Consider the following 12,814-nt stretch of genomic DNA (forward strand, 5'->3'; position numbering starts at 1 on the left):
TCAGTTCCATAATTTACTCACTATTTAATTCTACTTCTACTATTTTTAGTGATTTTTCAATCTCATCTCACTGCTGCTGTCCGCAACAGTTACTGCAGTAGACTATGCCAATTTCATGAATTTTTCCTTGGCCTTAATCATCCATCATACATGACACAAATTATGGCCACCTTATCAAAATTTGAGTTTCTAAGACTCGTGGCTATAGGTTCTAGCATCCCACTCGACGACCACATAGGCCATTTTCACATGGCTTAAAGTTTACAACCCACAATTCGACAAAATATAATAGCCTATACATGCCAAATGTTCTTCAACAACAAAAACAATACCACAAGATTTCAGCCGGTGTGATGACTTCAACGACGGTCCCGATCACGCAAACAATACGAGTCCGAGAGACCTAAAATGGGTGACAAGAAAAACACCGAGTGAGTTTACAACTCAGTAAGTCATAAGCATTCATCAATCCATCGATAAAGTTACTACAACATGAAACAATAAACGAGGCTAGGTACTCATCCATATCGAATCTATACCATAATTCCTCGGACCTTTCGGTCCAATCTCATACCAAGTCATACATCCACATTTCATATTCTACACAACAAGATATTTGAGGCATTTTCACACACTAACTCATTTCCACCACAATCATACAATTTCAATCATCACATAGATTTAAGGCTTACCAAATTCAACCCCGAGCATGAACATATTTTCTATTCGTCATGAGCTCGAGGTACTTACCCGATCCGCTGTCCGGGATTAGCTCGATGATGTCGCACACTCAGTGCCAATTGTAATGCAAGAGCATATAGTGAATCCGCACACTTAGTGCTATATGTATTCAACTCGCACACTTAGTGCTATATAATCAAACTCGCACACTTAGTGCTGTACAATTTTAAACCCGCACACTTAGTGCCAATCTTATCACCGTGTCCATTTATACCCGCACACTTAGTGCCGAGACCAATACCTTATGTATTTTGCTGCCTTTATACATTCAACAATGGCATCATTCCATACACATACATTTCCATTTACACACCAACTCATTTAAACACATTTGCATATATATATTGATCATTTAAATCAACATCAAATATACGCTTAATGACTTACCTTGTGTTGGGTAAAACAGTCCAAGTCGGCTACTCGATGACCTTCGTCTTTCCCTTGCTTGATTCTCCTTCTTTAACTCCTTGAGCTTAATCAATAAATCAACTAGTTTAACCCTCTTGCTAAACATTCATAATTCAATTACACATGCATATGTATGTTTGTATATTCGCAACCATCCTCACTTATTACCCATTTGGTCAACAATCTAAGCCAAGATAAGGCTTCAATATGGTTGCCTCTAACCGAATACATGCGCACCAATCTACTTCCTTTGGCGAATATGCATGTCTATGTGGAGGCCAATTTTACACTTAATACTACACAAAAAACAGCATACATTTTCCTAATTAACGCATTACATATTGTAGTTCTATACACATCTCTCATTTATTTCATAACCGAAACAACATCACAAGCAAATAGACACCTTAAAATAGTATACATGTCATACCAATTCATCATGTGCAAACATATATTCATGTAGGTGCAATGGCCGAATTCTCAAGTGGCTTATATCCAAATATACACACATATCCAAAGCTTAAATCTTACTTACCATGCAACATGCATGAATCATACTTATGGATATAACATGGCCGAATACCACAACACCATACCGTTTCAATTTGGTCATGGTTAAACAAAGAACTTAGTATCTCATTCAAAAATGCTAAAAGAAAATCTAAGAATCCTCAATCCACCATCACATGAATCATTATCAAGCTTGATATTTAGCATGCAATGGCATTAACGCCATATTCACTTTGGTCAATTTCATTCCCATGACATAACAAAGATTTGAACCATGGGCTAACAAGAACATCAAGCTAGCAACTAAAATATACATGAATCTCATGGCAAAACATCAAACTTACCTTAATCTAGGTACAAGTATGGCCAAACCTCCTCCTAAACCTCTTCCAAACCAACATGAAACAAGAATTCCTTCCTTCTTCCTTAGAATTTTCAGCCCAAAGGAAATGAAAATGATGAACAAAATTCTTCTTTCCTTCTCCACACTCACGGCAATGGGCATGCATGAGACCATTTTTTCTCTTTTTTTTTTTGTTCCTTTCATTATTAAATTCCCATGCTCACTATTTTATTTTTTCTTACATACACCATTGTCCCAACATGTTTTATGACATGTTTTTACCCATAATCTCTTGTCATGGCCGGCCACTAACTATTAGGGGGAAATTTGACATGCAAGTCCTCCCTTTGACTACATGCACTATTAGGTCCTTATAGATTAGCCTATCACTTTTCAAAAGTGTCACACAAGTCCTACTAACTGAATTCACATGCTATCGGCTAAATCAAGCTTGAAATTTTCACACATTCATAATTACATATTCTAGACAATAAATATTACGTTCAAACATTTCGGTGACTTCGGTTTAGCGGTCCGAAACCACTTCCGACTAGGGTCAATTTTGGCTGTCACAACTCTCCCCACTTAAGAAATTTTCGTCCCGAAAATCTTACCGTAAATAGGTTTGGGTAACGCTCTTTCATAGAGTTCTCGGGTTCCCAAGTAGCTTCTTCCATCCCGTGTTTGAGCCATAACACTTTTACTAATGGAACTCTTTTGTTTCAGAACTCCTTCACTTCACGAGCTAGGATACGAATCGGTTCTTCTTCATAACTCATATCGGCTTGAATTTCAACCTCGATGGACTAATTACGTGTGACGGGTCGATCTATAACGTCAAGCATCGAAACATGGAAGACGTTGTAGAATCCTTTCAAGTTCGGGGCAAAATCAAACGATACGCGATCGACCGACTCGTTCAGATATTTCATATGGCCCGATGAACCTCGGGCTCAATTTTCCCTTACGGCCAAATCTAAGCACCTTCTTCCAAGGTGAAACTTTGAGAAAGACCTTGTCTCCAACCCGATATTCAATATCTTTTCTTTTCAAATCCGCATACGACTTTTGGCGATCCGGCGACTTTCAAACTTTCACGAATTACTCGAACTCTTTGCTCGGCATCCTTAACCAAATCAACCTCAAGAATTTACCTTCACTAAGTTCACCAGAATAATGGGGTACGGCATTTACGATCGTATAAAGCCTCGTAAGGCGCCATCTTAATACTTGATTGAAAGCTATTGTTGTGCGAATTCAATCAAAGGCGATACCGCTCCCATGAACCACTAAACTCAAGGATACAACATCTCAATATATCCTCGAGTATTTGAATTATCCGCTCGGATTGACCATCGGTTTGGGGGTGAAAGGCGGTCTTGAAATGCAACTTGGTACCCAAAGCTTCTTGAAATTTCTTCCAAAATCGCGAGGTAAATCTCGGATCTCTATCCGACACAATAGAAATCGGTACCTCGTAATCTCACAATCGAGAAACGTACAATTCGGCTAGTTTATCCAATGAAAAATCCAGACGCGACGGGATAAAGTGAGCCGACTTAGTCATCTATCAACAACAACCCAAATCGCATCCTTCTTACTAGTCGACAATGGCGGGCCGGACACAAAGTCCATTGTGACTCGATCCCATTTCCACTCGGGTATCGTGATCGGTGAAGCAATCTCGAAGGCACTTGATGTTCCGCTTTCACTTGTTGACATATTAAACATCTCAAACAAAGTCGGAGATGTCCCGCTTCATACCATGCCACCAAAACCGACGTTTCAAATCGTTGTACATCTTCGTACTCCTCGTGGATTGCCATTCGGCTACAATGGGCTTCGTTCAAAATTATTGGAATAAGTTCTGAATTCTTTGGGACACTGACGACTTGAACCTCAAACAATCGTCATCATCGATTTGAAATTCGAGTCCTTGTTCGAACACACTCATCCCGTTTTGCAACCAACTCATCATCGACTTTCCGAGCTTCACGAATTTGACGTATCAATAATGGTTTGGCTTTCAATTCAGCTACTAACACATTGTCGGGTAGGATAGACAAGTGTACATTCATCGCTTCATAAAGCAAATAGTGATTTCCGCTTAAGGCATCTGCAACCACATTAGCCCTTCCCGGTGATAATCAATGACGAGCTCATAATCTTTTAACAACTCGAGCCATCGCCTTTGTCGCAGATTTAAGTCTCTTTGGGTCATCAAATATTTGAGACTTTTGTGATCCGAACACATGGCACTTCTCACCAAATAAGTAATGTCGCCATATCTTTAAGGCGAATACGATGGCGACCAATTCGAGATCATGGGTCGGATAATTTTTCTCATGTGGCTTTAATTGCCTCGACGATAGGCCACAACTCGCCCTTCTTGCATCAATACGCAACCCAACCCAAGTAGGGATGCGTCACTATAAATGACAAACTCTTTGCCCGATTCGGGTTGCACTAGAATTGGGGCTTCACCAAATAAGCTTTCAGTTGATCGAAACTTTTCGACATTTCTCCGTCCATTCGAACTTAACATCCTTTTGGAGAAGCCGTCATTAGGCGTGGCTATCGTCGAGAAACCTTTACAAATCGTCGGTAATAACCGCAAGCCCCAAAAAGCTCCTAACTTCGGTAACATTCCTTGGTGGTTTCCAATCGACTATGGCGTAATTTTGTTCGGGTCCACCTCGACACGATCACGGACACCACGTGCCCCAAAAGCTAACCTCTTTCAACCAAAATTCACATTTATGAACTTTATGATAATCGCTTATCTCGTAAGATTTGCAACACTAGCCTCGGTGTTCAAAGATGCTCGGTTTCATCTCTCGAATAGACCAAAATGTCATCAATAAATACAACTACGAACCGATCCAAGTATGGCCTGAAAATTCTATTCATTAAATCCATAAACACCGTAGGGCATTAGTGAGCCCAAACGGCATCACCAAGAATTCGTAGTGACCGTACCTCGCTCTAAAAGCGGTTTTGGTATGTCCGATTCTCGGACCCTCAACCGATAGTACCCGACCTCAAATCTATCTTTGAAAACACCGAGGCTCCCTTTAATTGATCAAACAAATCGTCAATTCGTGGCAATGGATATTTATTCTTTATCGTCACTTTATTGAGTTGACGATAGTCGATGCACAACCTCATGGTTCCGTCCTTCTTCTTCACAAACAATACAAAGCGCCCATGGAGAAAAACTCGGTCGAGCGAAACCTCTATCCGTAAATTCTTGCAATTGAACCTTCAATTCCTTTAATTCGTTAATGCCATACGACACGGGGCTATTGAAATCGGCGTAGTACCCGTACAACCGATGTCAATTCCACTTCTCGAACCGGTGGCAATCCGGTAACTCCTCGGGAAAAACATCTGAATACTCACAAACCATCGGTACCGATTCGAGTTTCCTTTCCGTCTCTTTACTTCCAAACACATACGCAAGGTATGTTTCACACCCTTTTCACATACCTCCGAGCGGTCATAGAAGATATTATCGTGGCGCTCCTTTTAAATCGAGAGACTCGACTCGGACTACCTCATTATTTGCACTCCTCAAATCAATGGTTTTCCTTTGCGCCTACCATCGCATCATGTACGGTCACCAATCCATACCAAGAATAACATCGAATTCATTAAATGGTAGAAGCATCAAATCGGCCGGAAAAGCGAGATTCTCGAATTATTAGGGGCATCTCTTGCACACTTTATCAACGAGCACGTATTGACCCAAAGGGTTTGACACTGAATTACGAACTCAAGAGACTCAACAGTAGAGTCTTCTTGGATGCTAAGGTTTCACATACATATGAGTGAGTAGAGCCGGGTCAATCAATGCAATCACAATAGTATCAAAGAGAGTAAAAGTACCAGTGATAACGTCGGGGAGGATGCCTCCTCTCGTGCGCGGATGGCATATGCTCTAGCAGAGTACGGTCTCGGATCGGACAGCCGTATTAGAGGCTCCTCTCGATTACCACCCCTACCTCCAGAGATTCTCGGGGCCTACCTCCACCGTCGCTCCACTAGGTCTTGCACCTTACGCCTTATTCCTCTCATCTAGCTCCGTGCAATCTCTAATGAAGTGGTCCTTGAACCGCATCCATAACAGCCCTATTAATGACTTACCCCAACATTCACCTAGGTGTCGTCTTCCACATTGGGGGCATTCAGGTCTCTCTTGACGATTATTGCCCACACTAGCTATCAAGTAGCTCGAGTCCGTCAATGGTTGGGCTCTAATGGAAATTCTGCGCATCGTCCTCGACTTCATCGGTGTCCTCCCGAACCTCTTTACAGCCGAGAACGGAGCTTTACTCGTCGATCTTTTACGGTAATCTCTTGCTTCAAATTCAGCCTTCTTCTTTTCCTTCCCAAGTTCTTCCGCCTTGCGTGCTCGTTCGACTAGTGTCACGAACTCCTTTATCTCCAAAATTCCCACTAGTAACTTTAACTCTTCATTCAATCCTTCTTCAAATCTTTTGCACATCGCAACCTCATCAGCCACACACTCCGAGCATACCGACTAAGTCTTACGAACTCATGTTCAGATTCAGATACTGATCATCCGCCTTGCTTGAGTTCCAAGAATTCCTTACGCTTCGATCGATGAACCGTTGACTAATGTATTTCTTTCGAAATTGGATTGGAAGAAATCCCAAGTAACTCGCTCATTTGGGACTATGGAAATTAAAGTCCTCCACCAATAGTAAGTCGAGTCTCGCAACAAGGATATAGCACACTTAAGACATTCATCGGTGTGCATGACAGTTCATCTAACACTCTAATGGTGTTATCGAGCGTAACTCGGCCTTTTCGGCATCATCAAGAACTATGGCCTTGAACTCCTCGCCCCACGCTTCCTAATCAAGTCCACGGTGGTTTACTCAGCCTCACAGGATCGAGAATCGGAGGCATTGCGGGCTCTTGGGGTGGAGTATTTAAATTCGGGAATGGTTGGACAGCCGGGTTGGTTCGGGCATATTGCGCGACCCACTCATTCATCATGGTGAAGAAGGCTTGTTTCGCCCTTCATTTTGATTATTCGTGGATGACTGAGGCTCAACGGCGGTGTCCCTTGCGCAGAGCAGCCGCTACACTTTCAACGTCATCCGCCAAGGGTCTCTCTACCCGGGTTCCATTGCTAATCAAAACAAAAATTCCAACCGTCGAAGTAATCACATTATTAAGCGCTAACAATTTGGCATGTATAGCTAGAGTCACACGCGCTATGGTAGTCCTAGAACCGACTAAACCATAGCTCTGATACTAATAAAATTGTAACATTCTAACTCGTGACCGACGCCGTGTCGGACACGAGGAGTTAACGCCAAACCTCTCAAGATACCAACCAATTTGACATTACCAGTCAGGCTGGAAAACTGCGTCACCGTCGTCTTAAAATCATATCTCGAGTTTCAAAACTCGGAAACTGGTTTCGTAAATTTTCCCTGAATTTAGACTCATATACCCATCCATGGATTTATTTTTAGAATTTTTGGTTGGGGCAATTGGTACAGTTTATTAGTTAAAGTCACCCATGTTACAGGGACCGACTGCTCTGACCTTCGCGCGTTACAACTTGAATATCTCCCTGTACAGGGCTTTAATACTGGTGCCGTTTGTTTCTAATGAAACTAGACTCAAAATGGAATCTTTACATATAAGGCATGACTCCTAATTCTTTCTGAATAATTTATGGTAAATTTTCAAAGTCGCGACAGGGGACCCAGAAACCGTTCTGGCCCTGTCTCATGAGAACCTTAATATTTCTCAGTATACCGCTCATATGGTCGTTTCGTTTCGTCCATATAAAAATAGATTCATCAAGGTTTAGTTCCATAATTTATTCACTATTTAATTCTACTTCTACTATTTTTAGTGATTTTTCAATCTCATCTCACTGCTGCTGTCCGCAACAGTTACTGCAGTAGACTATGCCAATTTCATGAATTTTTCCTTGGCCTTAATCATCCATCATACATGACACAAATTATGGCCACCTTATCAAAATTTGAGTTTCTAAGACTCGTGGCTATAGGTTCTAGCATCCCACTCGACGACCACATAGGCCATTTTCACATGGCTTAAAGTTTACAACCCACAATTCGACAAAATATAATAGCCTATACATGCCAAATGTTCTTCAACAACAAAAACAATACCACAAGATTTCAGCCGGTGTGATGACTTCAACGACGGTCCCGATCACGCAAACAATACGAGTCCGAGAGACCTAAAATGGGTGACAAGAAAACACCGAGTGAGTTTACAACTCAGAAGTCATAAGCATTCATCAATCCATCGATAAAGTTACTACAACATGAAACAATAAACGAGGCTAGGTACTCATCCATATCGAATCTATACCATAATTCCTCGGACCTTTCGGTCCAATCTCATACCAAGTCATACATCCACATTTCATATTCTACACAACAAGATATTTGAGGCATTTTCACACACTAACTCATTTCCACCACAATCATACAATTTCAATCATCACATAGATTTAAGGCTTACCAAATTCAACCCCGAGCATGAACATATTTTCTATTCGTCATGAGCTCGAGGTACTTACCCGATCCGCTGTCCGGGATTAGCTCGATGATGTCGCACACTCAGTGCCAATTGTAATGCAAGAGCATATAGTGAATCCGCACACTTAGTGCTATATGTATTCAACTCGCACACTTAGTGCTATATAATCAAACTCGCACACTTAGTGCTGTACAATTTAAACCCGCACACTTAGTGCCAATCTTGTCACCGTGTCCATTTATACCCGCACACTTAGTGCCGAGACCAATACCTTATGTATTTTGCTGCCTTTATACATTCAACAATGGCATCATTCCATACACATACATTTCCATTTACACACCAACTCATTTAAACACATTTGCATATATATATTGATCATTTAAATCAACACCAAATATACGCTTAATGACTTACCTTGTGTTGGGTAAAACAGTCCAAGTCGGCTACTCGATGACCTTCGTCTTTCCCTTGCTTGATTCTCCTTCTTTAACTCCTTGAGCTTAATCAATAAATCAACTAGTTTAACCCTCTTGCTAAACATTCATAATTCAATTACACATGCATATGTATGTTTGTATATTCGCAACCATCCTCACTTATTACCCATTTGGTCAACAATCTAAGCCAAGATAAGGCTTCAATATGGTTGCCTCTAACCGAATACATGCGCACCAATCTACTTCCTTTGGCCGAATATGCATGTCTATGTGGAGGCCAATTTTACACTTAATACTACACAAAAAAACAGCATACATTTTCCTAATTAACGATTACATATTGTAGTTCTATACACATCTCTCATTTATTTCATAACCAAACAACATCACAAGCAAATAGACACCTTAAAATAGTATACATGTCATACCAATTCATCATGTGCAAACATATATTCATGTAGGTGCAATGGCCGAATTCTCAAGTGGCTTATATCCAAATATACACACATATCCAAAGCTTAAATCTTACTTACCATGCAACATGCATGAATCATACTTATGGATATAACATGGCGAATACCACAACACCATACCGCTTCAATTTGGTCATGGTTAAACAAAGAACTTAGTATCTCATTCAAAAATGCTAAAAGAAAATCTAAGAATCCTCAATCCACCATCACATGAATCATTATCAAGCTTGATATTTAGCATGCAATGGCATTAACGCCATATTCACTTTGGCAATTTCATTCCCATGACATAACAAAGATTTGAACCATGGGCTAACAAGAACATCAAGCTAGCAACTAAAATATACATGAATCTCATGGCAAAACATCAAACTTACCTTAATCTAGGTACAAGTATGGCCAAACCTCCTCCTAAACCTCTTCCAAACCAACATGAAACAAGAATTCCTTCCTTCTTCCTTAGAATTTTCAGCCCAAAGGAAATGAAAATGATGAACAAAATTCTTCTCTCCTTCTCCACACTCACGGCAATGGGCATGCATGAGACCATTTTTTTCTTTTTTTTTTTTGTTCCCTTTCATTATTAAATTCCCATGCTCACTATTTTATTTTTTTCTTACATACACCATTGTCCCAACATGTTTTATGACATGTTTTTACCCATAATCTCTTGTCATGGCCGGCCACTAACTATTAGGGGGGAAATTTGACATGCAAGTCCTCCCCTTTGACTACATGCACTATTAGGTCCTTATAGATTAGCCTATCACTTTTCAAAAGTGTCACACAAGTCCTACTAACTGAATTCACATGCTATCGGCTAAATCGAAGCTTGAAATTTTCACACATTCATAATTACATATTCTAGACAATAAATATTACGTTCAAACATTTCGGTGACTCGGTTTAGCCGTCCCGAAACCACTTCCCGACTAGGGTCAATTTTGGGCTGTCACATGCTGTGCTAGTATTTAACGATCTTAATCCGGGCATTAGGAGACCCGAAATCGAGGCACAACAATTTGAGCCAGTCATGTTTCAGATGCTTCAGACAGTGGGCCAATTCAGTGGAATGCCTACCGAAGATCCTCACCTACATTTAACACTCTTTATGGAGGTGAGTGATTCTTTCAAGTTAGCTGGAGTACCCGAAGATGCATTACGATTGAAGCTGTTCCCATATTCACTAAAGGACAAAGCTCGAGCCTGGTTGAATTAATTGCCACCAAACTTAATTTTTACATTACAAGAGTTAGCCAAAAGATTTCTCATGAAGTATTTCCTGCCTAGCAAGAATACTAAGTTGAGGAATGAGATCACTGCCTTCCAACAAATGGATGATGAGTCCTTGTATGAGGCATGGGAACTATACAAAGAACTATTACGAAAATGCCCTTATCACGGAATCCCACATTGCATCCACCTTGAGACATTTTATAATGGTTTCAATGCTCACACGAGGATGGTAGTTGACACTTCTGCTAATGATGCTCTCCTTTCTAAGTCTTATAATGAGGCTTATGAAATCATTGAGAGGATCACCAGTAACAATTATCAATGGCAAACCAATAGAGCCGTGTCAGGAAGAACAAGTCGCTGAAATACATGAAGTGGATGCTCTCACTTCAGTTGCATCTCAAGTATCTTTAATATCCTCAATGCTTAAGAATCTTACCACTAATGGGTCTAACAGTTTTGTAGCCCAACCACCTCTCCAATTTGAGAGTATAGCCTATGTTTATTGTGGGGAAGGACATTTGTTTGAAGAATATCCATCGAACCCTGAATCCGTATATTACATGGGTAACCAGAACCAAAAATGAGGAAGGCAAGGACTGCAATCCAACTTCTATAACCTATCGTGGCGAAACCACCCGAATTTTTCCTGGAGTAACCAAGGGGCTAGAACCAGTAACAACTACTACGCCCAATCTAGATCGACTCAGCCGCCTAGTTTTTCTCAACAAGTTCAGAACCCACTTCAAGCTGAACCATCCAATAACTTGGAGAATCTGCTGAAGGCATACATGGCAAAGAATGATGCCTTAATTCAAATCCAAGTAGCTATATTGAAGAATCTGGAAAACCAAATGGGCCAGCTTGCAACTGAACTTAGGAATCGACCACAAGGTGCTTTACCTAGTGATACGGAGAATCCAAGAAATCCGGGGAAGGAACATTTCAAAGCGTTAACATTGAGGAGAGGAAAGATAGTAGAGCTCAACACTATTGAAGTTGAAAAGGTGCCAGCTGATGCTCAAGACTTAGAGGAAGTTCAACTGAGTGTTGAAATTCCAGTTTTATAAGAACTAGAATCTGCAAAACCCAACAAGGTAATTCCAGAACCAGCTAATTCTGATCAACTAACAACTCTTTTAAAGGCAAAATTACCGCAAAAAATAAATCAACCAATTCCAATAAAGAAACCTCCAACACCTTACCCTCAAAGACTTCAGAAGCAGAAGTAGGAAATTCAATTCAAGAAATTCCTAGACGTACTCAAGCAACTTCACATCAACATCCCATTGGTTGAAGCACTTGAACAAATGCTGAACTACATCAAATTCGTGAAGGATATCCTGTCCAAAAAATGAAGACTTGGAGAATTTGAGACGGTAGCTCTGACGAAGGAATGCAACGCAAATCTTCAAAACAAACTACCCTCAAAGTTGAAAGATCCTGGGTGTTTTACCATACCTTGCAACATTGGAGGAATGTATTGTGGTAAGGCACTTTGTGACTTGGGTGCAAGTATAAACTTGATGCCTATGTTAATATTTAGAAAGTTGGGGATAGGTGAAGTTAGACCTACTACGATTACACTTCAACTGGCAGATCGATCCTTAGTACATCCAGAAGGAAAAATTGAGGACGTATTGGTACGAGTAGATAAATTTATCTTCCCTGCTGATTTTGTTATCCTAGACTTTGAAGTAGACAAAAAAGTGTCAATTATCCTAGGAAGACCGTTCTTAGCAACCAGAATGACCCTTATTGATGTGCAGAAGAGCGAGCTTACTATGCGTGTTTAGGATGATCAGGTAACATATAACGTTTTTAAGTCTATACGATTTCCTGACACAATTGATGATTGTTCTGTAGTATCCGATTTAGAGGATTTAATAGTGGAAAGGAGCTCAACTATGTTGAGGATCCATTGGAACAAATTTTGACATCAGATCCTCTAAATGAAAGAGGGGATGAATACTTAGCTTTGTTAAAAGTTAATCAAAGGGGATTTAATCTACAATCCCGCTTTGAATCTTTGGAGTTAGAGAAAAGGGATTATGCCCAACCAAAAGCGTCAATCGAGGAGCCACCTAAATTAGAAATGAAGGTAC

The 12,814-nt window shown here is 40.5% G+C and overlaps 1 non-coding gene across 1 annotated transcript; it reads right to left on the reverse strand.

Annotated features, from left to right (window-relative positions):
* Window positions 1-10,773: 10,773 nt before the first annotated feature.
* Window positions 10,774-10,880, reverse strand: LOC128284848 (small nucleolar RNA R71). The gene has a single exon (XR_008275268.1). It is a non-coding gene; the product is annotated as a small nucleolar RNA R71 (small nucleolar RNA).
* Window positions 10,881-12,814: the final 1,934 nt, after the last annotated feature.

Source organism: Gossypium arboreum, chromosome 11, assembly GCF_025698485.1.
Source record: "Gossypium arboreum isolate Shixiya-1 chromosome 11, ASM2569848v2, whole genome shotgun sequence".
Taxonomy (NCBI): domain Eukaryota; kingdom Viridiplantae; phylum Streptophyta; class Magnoliopsida; order Malvales; family Malvaceae; genus Gossypium; species Gossypium arboreum.